Below are 15838 nucleotides of genomic sequence, written 5' to 3' on the forward strand. Positions count from 1 at the left end.
CCACAGGGCTCTCTTGCCCCTTCTACCATTTGAGGACACAGCAAGAAGGTGGCACCTATTAACTAGGAAGTAAGATCTCATTAGAATCTGCCAGTGCCTAGGTGCACCTGGATGCACCGTTGGTTAAACGGCCAACTTCAGCTCAGGTCATGATCTCAGTCTGTGGGTTCAAGCCCTGCATCGGGCTCTGTGCTGACAGCTCAGAGCCTGGAGCTGCTCTGGATTCTGTCTCCCTTTCTCTCTGCCCCTCCCTCCCTCATGCTCTGTCTCTCTCTCTCTCAAAAATGAATAAACATTAAAAAAATTAAAAACAAAAAAACAAAAAAACAAACAAACAAAAAAACATCTGCCAGAGCAGTGCCTTGATCTTGAACTTCCCAGTCTCTAGGAACTGAGAAATAAATATGTCTGCTGTTTAGGTCACCCAGTCCGTGGTAATTTGTTGTAGCAGCCCGAACAGAGTAAGACATCAATTTACCCCAACAATTGCATTGTAACTTGGTTCTATTTTAGTCTTTTGAAAAACAAAAGATATAAATGTACAGTTTCCTGCAATGTCCCCTATAACATAATATATAATCTACTTTCTCAGCTGAACTTTTTCTACCAAACATTTTCCACTGAACTAAGATTCAATGTATAAATAGATAGCATCCAAATCTAATGATGTATGAAAGGTCTCAAGCATTCCTATATATTAAATGATGTTAATTTTTTCTAACGGAAGTTTTTAACTCGAGAGCTAGAGCATAGCTGTCCTTTGTCATTACAAAATTTAATACTGTTTGTGTGCCTAGGAAATTTTTTCCAGACCATATTTTTGCAAACAATGAGGATTCAATCTAAATCAGATCTCTATTTCTAATATACAAATGCACTAAATCAGTTCAAAGACACAATGTTAAGAGTAAAGGATTTTGTGGTCCTAATCCCATTCCTTTAGCTTTTAAACCTCATTAAGAAATCATAAAAGCTTTTCAAAGCACATGAATTCATTTGACAATCTCACCCCAAAGTCTCTAGGATTGAAACAAAAACACTCAAGTTAGGCATCTTGTCTTCCCACTAGTCCTTATTTTACTTTGAAAGCTTTTCCAAAATAACCAGTGAAAAAATAAACAAATGATGATCAGATGGTATTTAGAGTCATTCTATGCAGAGAACTGGACACTACTTCAAAGATCTCTGTCTCTGACCCCAGGCAGAATATAACCAAACAATTCAAAATGGGGTTTCTCTCTGCTCTAACTGCAAATTGACTTAGAGATTGCCTTATATCCCTTCAAAATGTTTAGTACTACTTCTCACAAGAGGTTTCTTGGGTCTAACGTATATCCAACTGAAGTTTAAATTCACCTCTTGGAGCTCTCTCTCTGGGAAATAGTGTGTCAGTACCCCCGATAATTTGTTCCATTTCTTCAGACTAAATAGCCCCTTGAACCGTTCTTCAGAGATCTGATGATTGTTCAGCATTTCTCAAGTACTTAAATGATCACTAGCAAGACACGTGATATGCCAGCTTATGTCCCTTACCAGTTGCTTCAGATCTTGTCAGTGGAGTAATTTTCAAGTGACAAACACCCTTTCCAAATTTAGTTGTAGTTTTGAGACTTCCTAGAAGGAATTAAGATTTACATAGTAAAGTGTATCTTCAACATTAATGCTCATAAAAATCATTGGTGAGCGTATTAAATCGTAGAGTGGTAGGTCCCACCCTCAGAGTTTCTGATTCATTAGGTCTGAAGTAGTCCTCAAGAATGTGTCTAACAAATTTCTAGTTAATGTCGATGCTTCCAGTAGGTAGAGTAACCATTTTTTGAGAATCTAAGACAGTGGTTTTCAGTTTGGGCTTCACATTAGAACAACCTGGAGCAGTTTAAAAAACCTCAAATCCAGGGGCACTTGGGTGGCTCAGTCGGTTGAGCATCTATCTGACTCCTGATTTCAGCTCAGGTCATGATCCCAGGGTGGTGGGATTGAGTCCTGGCGGGAGGTGGGGGGGTGGGGGGTGGGGGGGGAGTCCATTCTGAGTGTGAAGCTGGCTTGAGGTTCTGTCTCTGTCTTTCTCCCTCTGCCCTTCTCCCCCACTTGCGTGCACTCTCTCTGTAAAACAAAAACAAAAACTCAAATCCAAGCCCTTCTCCTATGATTGGTCAAGCAATTCAACTGGTCTAGCTGAGACCAGTACTTTTTGTTTGTTTGTTTTCTCCAAATTTCCCCAGGAGGAGAAAGCTCACAAGACAGACTGACAATGAAATATCTGGGGAAAGTACTGTCCTTTTAACCCTTCCTGGAAGTTTCACTAGGTATCTAGAGTGCCTCCCCCTCTCTGCAGACTACGAGTAACAGCTACCAGCAACTCCACAAACTCTTCAGAGACCTGAGACCCCAGGTGTGCGAAGCAGTAGGTCAGAGAGTCATTGAGCTATAGAGATTTGCAGGGTGGATTTGAAGAGGAAGCAGAAAGAACAGAACCCAGCCAAAAGGTATTTAAATTGCGTAGGCTGGAAGCAATGAGGGAAAATTTTGCAATGCGCTGGAAAGAAAGCAATGAATGAAATAGTCACTGTAAATGAAAATTCAACACCATTTAGCAACATCAAACAGAGGGGTCCATGGAGAAGCCCATGGAGAAGCAGGAGTCAAATGGATTCACATTTTGAGTCTATGGTATTACAGTATCCTCCACAGTTTCTACCATGTGGTGTACGACAAATATTTGTACAATAAAAAATTGAACGTATCAGAAGGCAGGAAATAATATGGTCAGATGTTAGGCAGGGTATATCTAAGGTAATTGGGCATTTCCTGAGACAGACTAGAACACAGCCACATGTAGACAGGAAGGATTTGGGTTAACTCTTCTGCATATTCTAAAGCCTAACAGCTTAAAAAAACAATAGTGTTTTATTTCTCATGATTCTGTGGGTGGTTCTTTCACTTCATGGTACTGGCTGGCACAAAGTGGCTGGAAGGTCCAGAATGTTCTCATTCATCAGGCGGGTAGCTGGAGCTGCCTGCTGGCTGGCACTTCCAGTGAGACTCCTCATGGCTGTTTCAGGGTCCTCACATAGACGGTGGTTGGGTTCCAAGATGGCGCATCCCAAGCACAAAGGTGAAAAATTGCAGTTCTTTTATGGCCTGGCTCTCAAAGCTATGGTGTCACATCCACTCCATTCTATCAGCCAAAGGAGCCATAGATCCAGCCAAGATTCCAGGGAATGGGAAACGTTACTTCTCAATGGGAGGGGTGGCAAAGGATGGGCAGCTCTGCTTAACCTTCCCTGGTCTCTCTGCCCACAAACGTTGTGAAGTCCTCCTACATGCAAAGCACACTCACCCTCTTCCAAGCCCCTAAAAATTTCGTCCAACTCTGGTATCGAGTTCAGGCTTGAAGTCCAGGATCTTGTCGTCTAAATTAAGTAGAGGAGGCTGTGGGACAACATTCTTAAGGTCCTTGGAAGCCCTGTTATCTAGTTAAGAAGCCCCAGGAGGCACAGACTTACATCTTTTTGAAGTCATAATATAGGGTCTTGCCGCTATGCCTTTGCTTTCATTTGTACCTTGAGATTAAGTTTTATTGGCAGTATTGCTCTGGATCTGTTCTTTCCACCTGAGGCCATTTCTTACTTTGAGTACCTTTTCACTGAGTCAAGAAGCAGGGAATGAGAAACAGTTTTATTTACAACCCTAGAAAATTCTGGATTGGAAACACATCCTCTAAAGTCTACTTAAAATCTGGACAGTTTCTTCTTTAATTCATCTCTCTTTTGTAATACTTTGGTCATGAGTGGTTAAAAAAGTCATTTGACGCTTCCAACATTCTGCTAGAAAATCCTCTAAGCTGGATATACAAATCCATTGGGTTCATTTTCCATCTTCCGTGTTATTGGACATACAAGTCTTGTTGGTTTTCCTGTCAGTATGAAACAAGGGTACTGTTTTATATCCTCAAAAAGCGATTTCTTCATCGCCCTACCAGCTACCATTAATAGTTGTCTTACTTCCCTTCAGACCTTCACTGTCACCTGGTCTCAAAGCCAATGCCAGATGTTTTGTTACGGCAGCACCTCACTTCTGGGTACAAATTTTTGTTTTAGTTCTTCACTGCTATGCCAAAAAAAAAAAAAAAAAATCCGAAACTTCGTGGCTAAAACAACCATTTATCATTTCTCATGATTCTGTGGGATGATGAAGCAGTTCTGTTTCACATGGTGTTGACTGGAATGCTGGGAGGGCTGTAAGTTCTAAAACGCCTCAGTCGCAGGACTGGCATTTGGGTTGTCTGCTGGTCTACAGCTCAGCTTAGGCTAATGACCAGAGGCCCGGCCACTACTCCATATGGCTGTTCAGGCTGTCCCACAGCAAGGCAGCTAAGTTCTAAGGAACACTGCAAGCACACAATAGCAGAAGCTACACACTTCCTTAAATTCCAGCCTTAGAAATAACTCCACACCATCTCTGCTATGTTTGAGTGCTCAAAAAGGGTAACAGGACCAGCCCAGATTTTTAAAGGGAAGGGTAACAGACCCCAACTGGAGCATTTACAGACATCTTTAATTCACCATAGGGACTCAAGAATATTTAAGTAGTAGATACGCCATAGAAGTGAACTAACTCTTTGAGAGAAAGAATTGAGTGAATGAAGAACAAAATCTCTTTCCTAGATAATAAATCCCATGAGGAAGAACTCTCAGACCAAGAGGAACAAAGGGGGAGAAAGAAGCTGGGTCAGTGAGATAAAAGAAACGCGGTGTTTCTGGAGCACAGAAATTCAAGGAAAGAGTCTGACATCATGGTTGATAACACGGAGAAACCAAAGGAAAAATGTGCTGCGTAACTAGCATTCTGCAGCTTCTTACCAAAAGCTGTACAGTGGCAATGGGTCTCTGAAACAATCGTAAATAATATTCTAAATCCTAGGAAAATTAATCATCTGAAGCCCCAGAAGACACTTGCTGAATATGACAACACCATGGTAATAACTCTAGAACTCCTTATTAAATCTGAGTTGTTCTGAACTTAAAAAACAAGTAACAATAACAATAAATAATAACTAACAACAATAAACAAAAAACAGTAACTCTAGAACTCCTTATTAAATCTGAGTTGTTCTGAATTTAAAAAAGTAAAACGTGGCTTTACTTTTCCTTGTTTCTAACAGTTACAGAACACACTATTTATTTAACGTAGATGGCGACTGTCCTTTTAGGAAAAGACATCTCAATTCTTTGATGAGTTCAGTAAGCTACCAAATTATCTAGAATCCATTTAAAATGAAAGAAGTTGCAGTCACATTATAATATTAACACTAGCACATAAGCCACCAGTGGCTACATAATTCTTAGGATGTGTAAACAGAAGGCAACCTCAGACCTTTCTCCACCATCTTCATTGTTAATAAAAATGTCTTCTTGCCTCCCCCTCCCACCACCCACAGTAAACAAGCAATTTGGCTCCTGTGAATCTACATGCTCTCCTTCCGAATGTCTGGCTGATAGCTGAGATCACCATTACAATTGCTTCTCCACTGGTTACTTACTTTCACAAGAGCAGAGTCACATGGGCTATTTAATCCAGGAGGAAACCATGGAGATCAGAGTGCAACTCTTTACACGTAAGAAACCTAAAGTTTAGAGGTGTTTAAGTTGCTTCTCCAGGGCATGGAATTATGGTCACATTTCCTAATTTCAAAAGAGCTGGGAGGTTGAGAGCATTGATTCTGGCCACCTGTCCTAATTAATAATAGGCTCTTCCTAACAAAATAAACAGGGTTTCATAACATGAATTTGCAAATGGAGTCCAGAATTTCTTTGTTATATATATATTTTTAACTATAAATCAAAATGATTTTTTTTTTTTTTTTTGCTTTGGGACAAACCAGTATGCTCTAGAAATGCTAAAAATATGATTAAGCCACTAGTCTTAACCCTTTCTCTAAATTTAACATTTATATGCACTCAATTATGGAGGCTAGGACTACAAAAGCATACCGAGAAAATATGAGACCTTGTTTCTGCTTTCATGGGATTTACAGTCCTATTGTGGACAGAAGACACGCATAGTTGAAAGTCAGCACCACCATGTCATGCTGTCACCAGTATCAAACGGGTGGGATGACGGCTAAACCTAGTACGTACTACATCTGATTCTATATAAAGAAAATACCCAAAGAGAATGGGTGAAATATCTTAACAGCAGCATTTCTCAAAGAGAGGTCAGGATTTTAGTCTGTAGAATGCCTATTATGTGTCCAGGGGAGTTCAGAGGGTTCAGGAAATATAGATATGCAAGACAGAAAGATCCCTGCTCTCAGAGACCTTACTGAGGAAAAAGGGAAGAGAGGCAACCAAACAGACAACCATAATAAAATCAGAAATGCCATGAAGAATATAGAACTCCTTTATTTATTTTTAAAGCATTTTTAAATGTTTGTTTATTTTTGAGAGACAGAGAGAGACAGAGGATATGAAGGGGGCTCTGCGCTGACAGCAGTGAACCCGAGCCCGATGTGGGGCTCAAACTCATGAACCGTGAGATTGTGACCTGAGGGTCATGATGTTGGACGCTCAACTGACTGAGCTGCCCAGGTGCTCCTAGAGCTCCTTTAGAGTGGGCAGACAGGGAAGGCCTCTTTAGACCTGAATGGAGCCAGCCATGCAATGATATTGGGGAAGATCATTCCAAGTAGAAGGAGGAAGAAGCTTATGAATGGGTGATCAGAAAGTAGGCCCCAGGCTGGAATGTCAGGAACCTGGGGAAAGCAGAAGAGTGAGAGGGCCTGCAGACAATACACAGAGTTTGGATAAGAAACAGCCCAGGAGTGATGGGAAAGACACTGAAGAGCCTTAAGTAGAGAAGTAGCTGATCTCATGTTAGCTCTTAAAAATTCACAGTCAACTCAGCGGATCAGCAGGGCTATGTGGATATACTGAAGACATCAAAGGATCTATACCTTCATCTATAAAAAGAAGGGTGTTCACAATACATTGGAGGACAGAGGCACTGTCCTCACCACTCCTTAACCTAGATTATATATGTTCAGAGCTGGGCGATACACTTTTCAAGATATCTGTCATATTCACAATACTAGAGAGTCATGCTACTTAATACAGTGTACAAATTCATCGGTCATTACGTCAAAGTCAAAACCTCTGCCACAGAACTAATTTAAGATTAATTTGCCACAATTATAAAAGATAAGTGATGTTTCTAGGAAGCAACAGAGAATAGGACTTTTTTATTTTTGACTTACGTAATTTGGGAAAGCATGGCTATCGTTTACTTATGGAAACATGGCAAATTGATTCCATGCATAAAAAACACTACCTTGAACAAAACCCAGAAAACTATAGACATGGAGTTACAGAGTCTAAGCCTGTCATTGACATTAAATTCCTCAGATCTTTAAGGTTTAAAAAAATGACAAATATCAAACATACACACATATATTTTGCAACATACAAGACCAATGAAGGATAGCAAGATGACATTTTACCAAAATGTACAGAGATTTAATTGTTTATTAACTGGCTGAAAAACGTAAAAAAGATTTTATTCAAAATGTCGGTCGAAATAACAATCTCTTTTTACATACTAAGTATTCAGTATTTGCCCCAAGCTACCAATGTTAAAAGTAATTATCTTTACCATGTGTTCACAATTCAGAACGTTAGTCTTACCCTATGAATGGTGGTCAACTGGAAACTCTGCAATTAGTTTCTATCTGAAAAATTCCTAAAGAGAAATCATAAACATATTGTTACATTTTACCCATCAGACTGCAAGACAAGTTATCCGCTCATGCAGCTCTAAGATTTCCAACATCTATAATAACTTTATGAAACATACAAAAAGTAACTAAAAAAGTGAGCGCTGTTAAAGAGATCACCTTCTGATCTCTTGCAAAGGTTATCAACTAATACCCAGGGAGTGACCCAGGGACTAGCACAAGTTACAATTTAATGTCATCACCACAGCAATTTACAAGGCATAAAATATGAACATTAAATGTTTACTTGAGAATGAGATAAGCATTATATCTCAGGTACCACTTACTTTATAAATAATAGAAAAATCCCATTGAAAAAACCCATTGAAAATATCCATGTTTCTTATAGAAAAAAGAGGAAACATGGTGGGGTGGGGGGAGCCAATGTTTGGGATAGTTTCTCCAGTTTTTGTTGCCACCGTTTTTGTTTTTTTGTTGTTTGCTGGCCTGCTAGTTTTACACAAACTATGCCATTGTAAAATTCAATGGCACAACATTTTTGCCTCCTATTATTTATCATAGGCTTTCTCAGTGTTGCCACAGTTTCTCTAAACAGCATTTTAAAAAAAAAAATTTATTTTGAAGTCATCTCTATTCTCAATGTGGGGCTTGATCTCACAACCCCAAGATCAAGAGTCACATGCTCTTACCGAATGAGCCAGCCAGGCATGTCCCTGAACATCATTTTTGTTTTTGCTTTTATAATAAAGTTTATTTATTTATAAATTTTTAAGCTTATTCATTTATTTTGAGAGAGAAAGTATGAGTGGAGGAAGGGCAGAGAGAGAGAGAGAGAGAGAGAGAGAGAGAGAGAAGAGAGAAGAGAGAATCCCAAGCAGGCTGCACAGAGCCTGATGCAGGGCTTAAACCCATGAACCGTGAGATCATTCGTGACCTGAGCTGAAGTCAGACACCCAACAGACTGAGCCACGCAGGTGGCCCCTATTTATTTTGAGAGACAGACAGCGTTCAGGGGAGAAGCAGAGAGAGAGAGAGAGGTCTGTGGTGACAGGGAGACTCAATCTTAATCTCACGAACCTTGAGATCATGACCTGAGCCAAAATCAAGAGTCAGACACTTAACTGACTGAACCACCCAAGGAGCCCAACATCATTTTTCTTAGGAGTGTAATAGTACCTATGTATGTCATAGTTAAAAAAAATATTTCCTTACTGAATCTTGGATTTTCCCTTTTTCCCCCTTTACTAATAATACTGCAAATATCCCTGTACTCTGTTCATATAATTTCCTTTGCATAGATCTCTAAAAGTGAGAGTAATGGGCCAGAGGGCATAAACATTTTAAGGCTTCTGATATATAACAACAAATTGTTTCTCAAGAAATACACTGATTTTCTTTTCTATAAACAATATATGAGTAGCACCCTCACCAGATGTGGTCATCATCATTAAAAAAACAAAAACAAAAAAACCAAAACACAAAACTGTGCTAATTCCATTCTAAGTTATTTTATTGTTTCTTTATTTTGCATTTCTTGACGGAGTGGAGGTGAATGCTTTTCAACATGTTTTATTAACAAATTTCATTAACATTTATTTACCTACACCAGAGGAGTATTTTGCTAAGAAGACGGAAATGTAACGACAGCTCTTACAATGACAGCTTGTCATCTCCGAGTGAAGTCACTGCAGCCAAGTAAAAAAACAACAGAATGTAGCTCAGTTTCTGTACCCAGGCTAAAACCAAATCACTCAAACTAATTTTAGAAACTACAGCAAAAGTTATCGCCTTTCTTCCTCCTCAGCCCCAAACAAAAGCACCAGTTAGAAAAATGAAATGTGAAAATACTAAATGACAATGCTTGTTCTAACAGAATAAATAGTCCACATTAGGCAGCTTAAAAACAGGCAGGACTCTGATTGCCAGAGTAACGCTGACCAACCCGTGCTGACATGGGCTGTGGGGTCAGTGGCTCCTCCAGCTTGCGAGGCTAATGGGTGTTATAAAACTGGCATCACCTACCCCCTCAAAAACATTTTCTCTCCCCAGTGGCAGGACACGAGATGTGTTCACTTTCACTTACAAAGGCAATTCCAAAATAATCTCAAAACACGTATTCTTGGAGATTAGGAGAGGACACACAACACTAAGAATTGCCTTTCTCAAATAAGAGCTCCCTCTGGGAGGTTCCTAGTGAGGGACATATAAGGGAATACCCGCCCCTCCCCCACAAGGTCTGGGGATTAAAGAACAATAGGGGACAATCAACTATGACAGAAAAACAGGAGGCCCCCAGCCTTTTACTTTGAAAGCAGAGAAGTCTGGATGCTCTGATTTCCTTCTGGTCACTAGAGATAGGGGAGACTGACAAAACGAACTCCTTTGTAGTTAAGCAAAGAACAGTTATAAAACTTTGGGATCTGAAAATTGGCTTTCCATTTGGGCAAATTTGTGTTTTAGGTATGGCTAAATAAAATCTTTCCCTTTAAGGTTTAGCAAGAAGTCAAAAATCTCTGCATAGTAACCCGATCTCATTTTGTAAGTCAGATATGGCAAGAGTCACTGCAATATCACACTTATTCATCCTGCCTTGGGCCATTCTGTAAGTTTAAGGCTTTAGGTTATACAATAGCCTATTTCATCAGTTTGAAAAGTTCAAACTATGAATACCAGATGTACTTAAAAGAGGGACATTTCCTTTCACCATCTGTCCTATCCTGATCACCTCCATGAATCACTTCCATGAGCCACCTTGACCTCCATCTGTGTTCCTATGACACTAACAGTTCTCTCCCACTGTTTTATCGTATACAATAAGCTATTGCCTCAAGTTCCTTGAGTGCTGGGACAGCATCTTATTATCTACATCTCCAGGACTGCTCTCGGTATCTCTTTTCAGTGCTAGATTAAAAGCCTGCATGTTACGGCAGCTTGCATGTACAGATTCATCAGCAGGATGTTGAAAACATCTCTGGAAACTTAACTAGATTAAATAAGAATAGTATCCACCAGAACTTTTCTCAGGGATTGTACAGAGTGTGGTTGCAAGGAAAAAGAAGGGGTCTGCTATTTTACTTCTGGTCAGTTGAGATCCTAGGAACTTGAGGGGTTCTTTGGCTACCCTTTCCCTCTCACACAGGGCTTGGCTTTTCCTCTTAAAAAATGTTGTGAATAAATATATAAAGAATAACAGTCTGAAGTGGCGTCAAATCATTAGCCTGCCCAGGGTAACAAATTATTAGCTTATCTCTTGTTCCCCCATGTTTCAGTCTTGCCCCTATTCCCACCATAAATATTTAGTATATAATTACTGAGTGAACAAATAATACTAGGCCAGGTCTTACCACCCAGTTAGGAACCAAGTACAGAGGAAGAGGCCCAGCTCTGTGAATGGTCCGTGAACCCAACCACACACATGATGAGTCTCAAAGGGTGAGAAAGCAAAGCAGAGGGAGGGGACAGAACCTCTGGCATTTCCATCACCCCATGATACATCCAGAGATTCAGAAGCAGAGGCTAAGCCTTCACTCTTCAGGAAGAAAGGAAAAAAATTTACACCTGCCAATTTCACCACCAAACATGACATCTCACAAACCTGAATGGAGAACCGCTGTCAATTTACCATGACTGGCTGCATTATAATGATGGTGAGTCATTTTGAATCAGTGATGGGTCACTGGATAAATGCCACAGCATTCCTAAATGACTTTAATATCTTATCAAATTATGATTTCACAATTCTTTTATACAAATGAAAAGTACAATGCAACAGGAATAATACCAAGACCAGTGGAAGTATCGAGTTTTCACCCCAACAAGGATGGTGTGTATCATGCTGTTTTGTGCCTACCTGCCCTTCCCACCCATCCCCAAGACCATAGGCCCTGGGAAGGCAAGAATATTTCTCATCTCCTCAGGGTCTGCCAGATCTTAGATGCTCTGTAAGTATTGTAATTCCACAATTCTTGTGAGCTATGACCAAGCTCAAAATACTGTATGTCTTTTGGATGGTTTCAGTCTCATAAAATTGGTAACTTCTCATAGGGATCACTGTAAAGAATGTTACATCCATTACCACATATTCTTAACCCAATGATAAATATCAATTGCCATGCACTGCAAATCACCCTGGTATTTAGATCAAATTCACTTCTGACCCTAAAATTAATCCTAAAAGGGTTAATGTTCACCAAGTACTAAATGACCGTTAAACACAAAAGATGTTTAAAATGAATGCTGCTATCCACTCTCCCCCCACTCAGAAAAGTACTCAAAACATTCCTCAGGCTTCTTCAGCATTTAGGGAGTACTGATAGTTCTATTACACTGCCATTAAACTGCATCACAAAGAGCTGGTTAGATGCCTTTCAGCCTCTCCCTTTGAGCTCTTTGAAGAGTGCAGTGTCCTGGGCAGGACCTAACACACAAGAGATTCTTAGTAATAACTAGCTGTTGAATTAAGAGGTAGGAGATGGAAAAGGGAAGGCTACCATTACCGTGTATTCAATGAGGGAGGTATTATGATCTTAGCTCTAAAGGTGAGAAAGTTGAGGACTGGAGAAATGAAGAAACTTGCTCAAGCTCACACAGCGAACCCCAAATTCACACCAACCAGCGCTATGAGCCATCTGCTACACCGCCTCTCCAATGAACTATATAAAAAGCAGTTTTATATAGAACGTGGCATCTCTCTGTAAAAAAAAAAAAAAAAAAATTACAATCTATCTTTTAGAGGAACCAAAAGACACAATCTAAAAATCCGATCTCTGCAGGTTTCCCCGCTCATTACTCAGTACTCCATCCCCATAGAGAATCAACAAACGCTCCCTCCATCCTGCCTGCCTCTATTATGTAATTAATTAAGACTGACATGCCAGATAGCCAGAGCAAGGGTGCACCCTGCAGGCACAGCTTCTTACAAAGAAACATTCCCCCATCAATTTTATGACAAGAGGAATAACTAACTGAAGTTGAATCTGTATTTAAATGATATTTTACGAGGGTTTTCTTCCTGGCTTTCCTATTAAAATGCAGTTCCAAGAAATTAATACCATATCCCCTACAGATGACATTCCTTCTGAATTACTTAATAAAGAAGTATCACATGCCTTCAGTATGTTTGTTACTTTCTAGTATGTTAGTGCCTTTGTTAGGCCTAATTCTTATTATAAAACTCTCATGAATGTTTGAGAGATCTGGAAGGGAGCTGCAGCAGAATGGTTAAGGTCAGATCCATCTTTGACTTGGTCATTTACCACCTGCTTGATCTTAGATAAGCTAAGTATCAATTTTCTCATCTATAAAATAGGGACAATGGAGTTATTTTAAGAATTAAATGAGATAACCATAAATCAAATGCTTAGCACAGCAGCAGGTACAAAGTAAGCACTCAAAAGTGGTAATTTATTAACAGTGTAGCAGCTTTATCCAAAATTAATCTTTTAAAGATTGGCTTTAAAGTCTTATCCTGTAAAGAGAAACCAGACTGGATGTTAGGGGGTTTCATTCTCCACCTAAATGAGTGATTTGCATGTTGGATTTTGCAATATATCACATGACTCCAGTTATTAGAAAGTGTTGTGAAATATAAATGTAACTTACCTCAATTATTTAATATATGGCCCAGAGGGAAGACAAAACAATACATGCTGATACAAAAGTAAGTTAGCCTGGGCAAGGAACCCCCACTTTTTGATGCAGTGCCTGTCTTTCGAGTCAAGATTCATGCTGCAGGCAAGTCAGATAGAGCCAATGTCACCCAAGCAAAGGTCATGTTTTAAAATCCATAGTTGCACAACAATGTGCATGAACTTACTGTCACAGAACTATACACTTAAAAATGGTTAACAATGTACATCTTATGTCATGTATATTTTACCACAAAGAACCTATAACCATGTAAAACATAAAAACTGTTCTGACTGCTTTATTTATTTATTTTTTTTTTTAATTTTTTTTTTCAACGTTTTTTATTTTTTATTTTTGGGACAGAGAGAGACAGAGCATGAACGGGGGAGGGGCAGAGAGAGAGGGAGACACAGAATCGGAAACAGGCTCCAGGCTCCGAGCCATCAGCCCAGAGCCTGATGCGGGGCTCGAACTCACGGACCGCGAGATCGTGACCTGGCTGAAGTCGGACGCTTAACCGACTGCGCCACCCAGGCGCCCCTTGACTGCTTTAAATTAACAAAATGGATTATGCAAATTAAATACAGTGTGGGCCCCAATGTCCTAGAAGGCACACCAATACAAAGTGTCTACTGTGTCAAATTTGCTTTAGCCATAATCCATAGATTATAATAAATACTATTTAATTATCAATTTTGTTTGTTACCTTGAATTAGGATTTGGCTGTGTGAGAGAATATGATCCTACTAATTTGTCCAGAAAAGGCATAGATTTTCTTTTATCCTAGATAAATAGCCATATATGAAGCTAACACATTCAAAAATCTTCCAGTGACTATCTAGGTAAGCATGCCTATGAGATCTTTTTTCCCCCTAAACTAATCATTGAAGCACCCATATGTTTACAGAAATCACCAATAACTTTAGATGGGTTTGAAAAGTACTTGAGCCTCTTATTAATCTTTTTTTATTAAGAGGTCAATCTAGCAGAAGGTGTCAACAAGGATAGCCTAATGTGAAGGAGGGCTGGGGAGAGAGGCAGATGGGGGTTTGGAGGGTCAGGGTGGGAGTTGGGGTGGAGGGAGAGGTTGGTGGTAATGTGGAGAGACTGTATCTGTGTTGGGAAGTAAAGAAGAGTAATCATAACGATTTGCTTTAGTGATAGCAGACATACGTACTGGGCACTTACACTCATCAATCAATCAGTTCCTGAGACTCTCATAATTATGAACTCATTTTTGTACAGTTGCCTTGTTACTTCCTTGGGCTCTGGATATGTGGGATGGAAATGACCATCTAAGGCCCAAGAGGACAGAGGTAATGATCCATATCAAATGAGAGCTAATTTAATAAGAGAAATCATTGCTCTGCCTCTCTGTATGGGGTATACTGCAGGAGGATGAGGGAATGCAGGAATGAGACTGGATATTTAAATAAAGGAAAGTAACCATCACAGTGGCATAGGGAAGAATCAAGACCACAAGGCAGTATGGCTTATCAGAAAACCTCTGACTAGGTGTCAGGAGACCCAGTTTCTACTTCCTGCCTTCCATTGATCTGACAGTATAAGTTAAGTAAGTTACTTTACCTCATTTGACCTGACTTTACTTACTTGTCACGTTGGAGGAAAAGCCAAATGATAGATAGACCCTCCACTTTCAGTATTCCACTGTCCTCTGAGTTAATTAATTGCAGTCAGAGTTGGGGGACACCTAATCTGAAAAGACGCCTCTGGAGTGGTAAAAACTGAGGTCTTTAAAAGAAAACAGTGACAGCACCAGAGAAAACATGAACTCAAAGACCAACAGTGTAGGTTTTCTTAGAAAGAGAGCAATGAATGGTCTACAATTGGCAACTAATAAATCAGTCTTGCTAAAAAGAGAGTAAAAGTGGTTCATAGCAAGAAAAGAAAGTCATTGGGTCAAGCATATTAATAAAAGCAATGATTTTAATTGAAGGTAGAGAGGTAACTGGAAACCATGCAAGGGTCCTAATACAACCCCTTCCCTTAAGCACCAGAGTTCACCATGATTTGGTCCTTGTGCCATATATGTGTTCCTCGGGTGACATCCTCTGCTTGAAAGCGTCATCTACCACCTCTGTATATGTGATCCCCAAAACCATATGGTGAACCCTGCTTCCTAGCTCTGAGCCTAAAAATCATCTCCCTAACACCTTCCTGGCTATTCACTGAGATGTGTGGGAACAACTCGCACTCAACACATCCCAAACTAAATCCACCATTTCTGCTCACACCCACACCAAACCTGCTCTTCTTGGATCCCTGAATATTGGTAGCAACATCCAGCCTGACAGGCTGGATGTTGATGCTGAAGGTTGGTAGTAATATCAAGAGCTCAGGAATCTACCCCAAAACCTTCTTTCCCTCTATTCCCTCAAATCTACAAGTTCTTTTCTTAAACTAGCCCCTTCTGCATTCCTGCTACCACTGTCTTGGGTAAAGCCCATAGAATCTTTG

At 39.9% G+C, this 15838-nt stretch overlaps 1 protein-coding gene across 4 annotated transcripts in view; it reads right to left on the reverse strand.

Annotated features, from left to right (window-relative positions):
• Positions 1 to 15838, reverse strand: part of LRRC8B (leucine rich repeat containing 8 VRAC subunit B) — a 68056-nt gene that overhangs the window by 18460 nt on the left and 33758 nt on the right. Inside the window, exons 1-3 of one of the 4 annotated variants that reach the window (XR_009257980.1) lie at positions 12229 to 12374; positions 9333 to 9417; positions 7683 to 7737 (exon numbers count right to left, since the gene is read on the reverse strand). The exons of 1 other annotated variant lie outside the window; for it this stretch is intronic. The gene's annotated coding sequence lies outside the window, so the exon portion shown is untranslated. Of the gene's footprint in view, positions 1 to 1533; positions 1553 to 7682; positions 7738 to 9332; positions 9418 to 12228; positions 12375 to 15838 lie in introns of those variants that run through there. 2 more of the 4 variants (XM_058716655.1, XM_058716653.1) reach the window with 2 other exon arrangements.

The sequence above is a fragment of the Neofelis nebulosa genome, chromosome 2 (assembly GCF_028018385.1).
Source record: "Neofelis nebulosa isolate mNeoNeb1 chromosome 2, mNeoNeb1.pri, whole genome shotgun sequence".
Taxonomy (NCBI): Eukaryota; Metazoa; Chordata; class Mammalia; order Carnivora; family Felidae; genus Neofelis; species Neofelis nebulosa.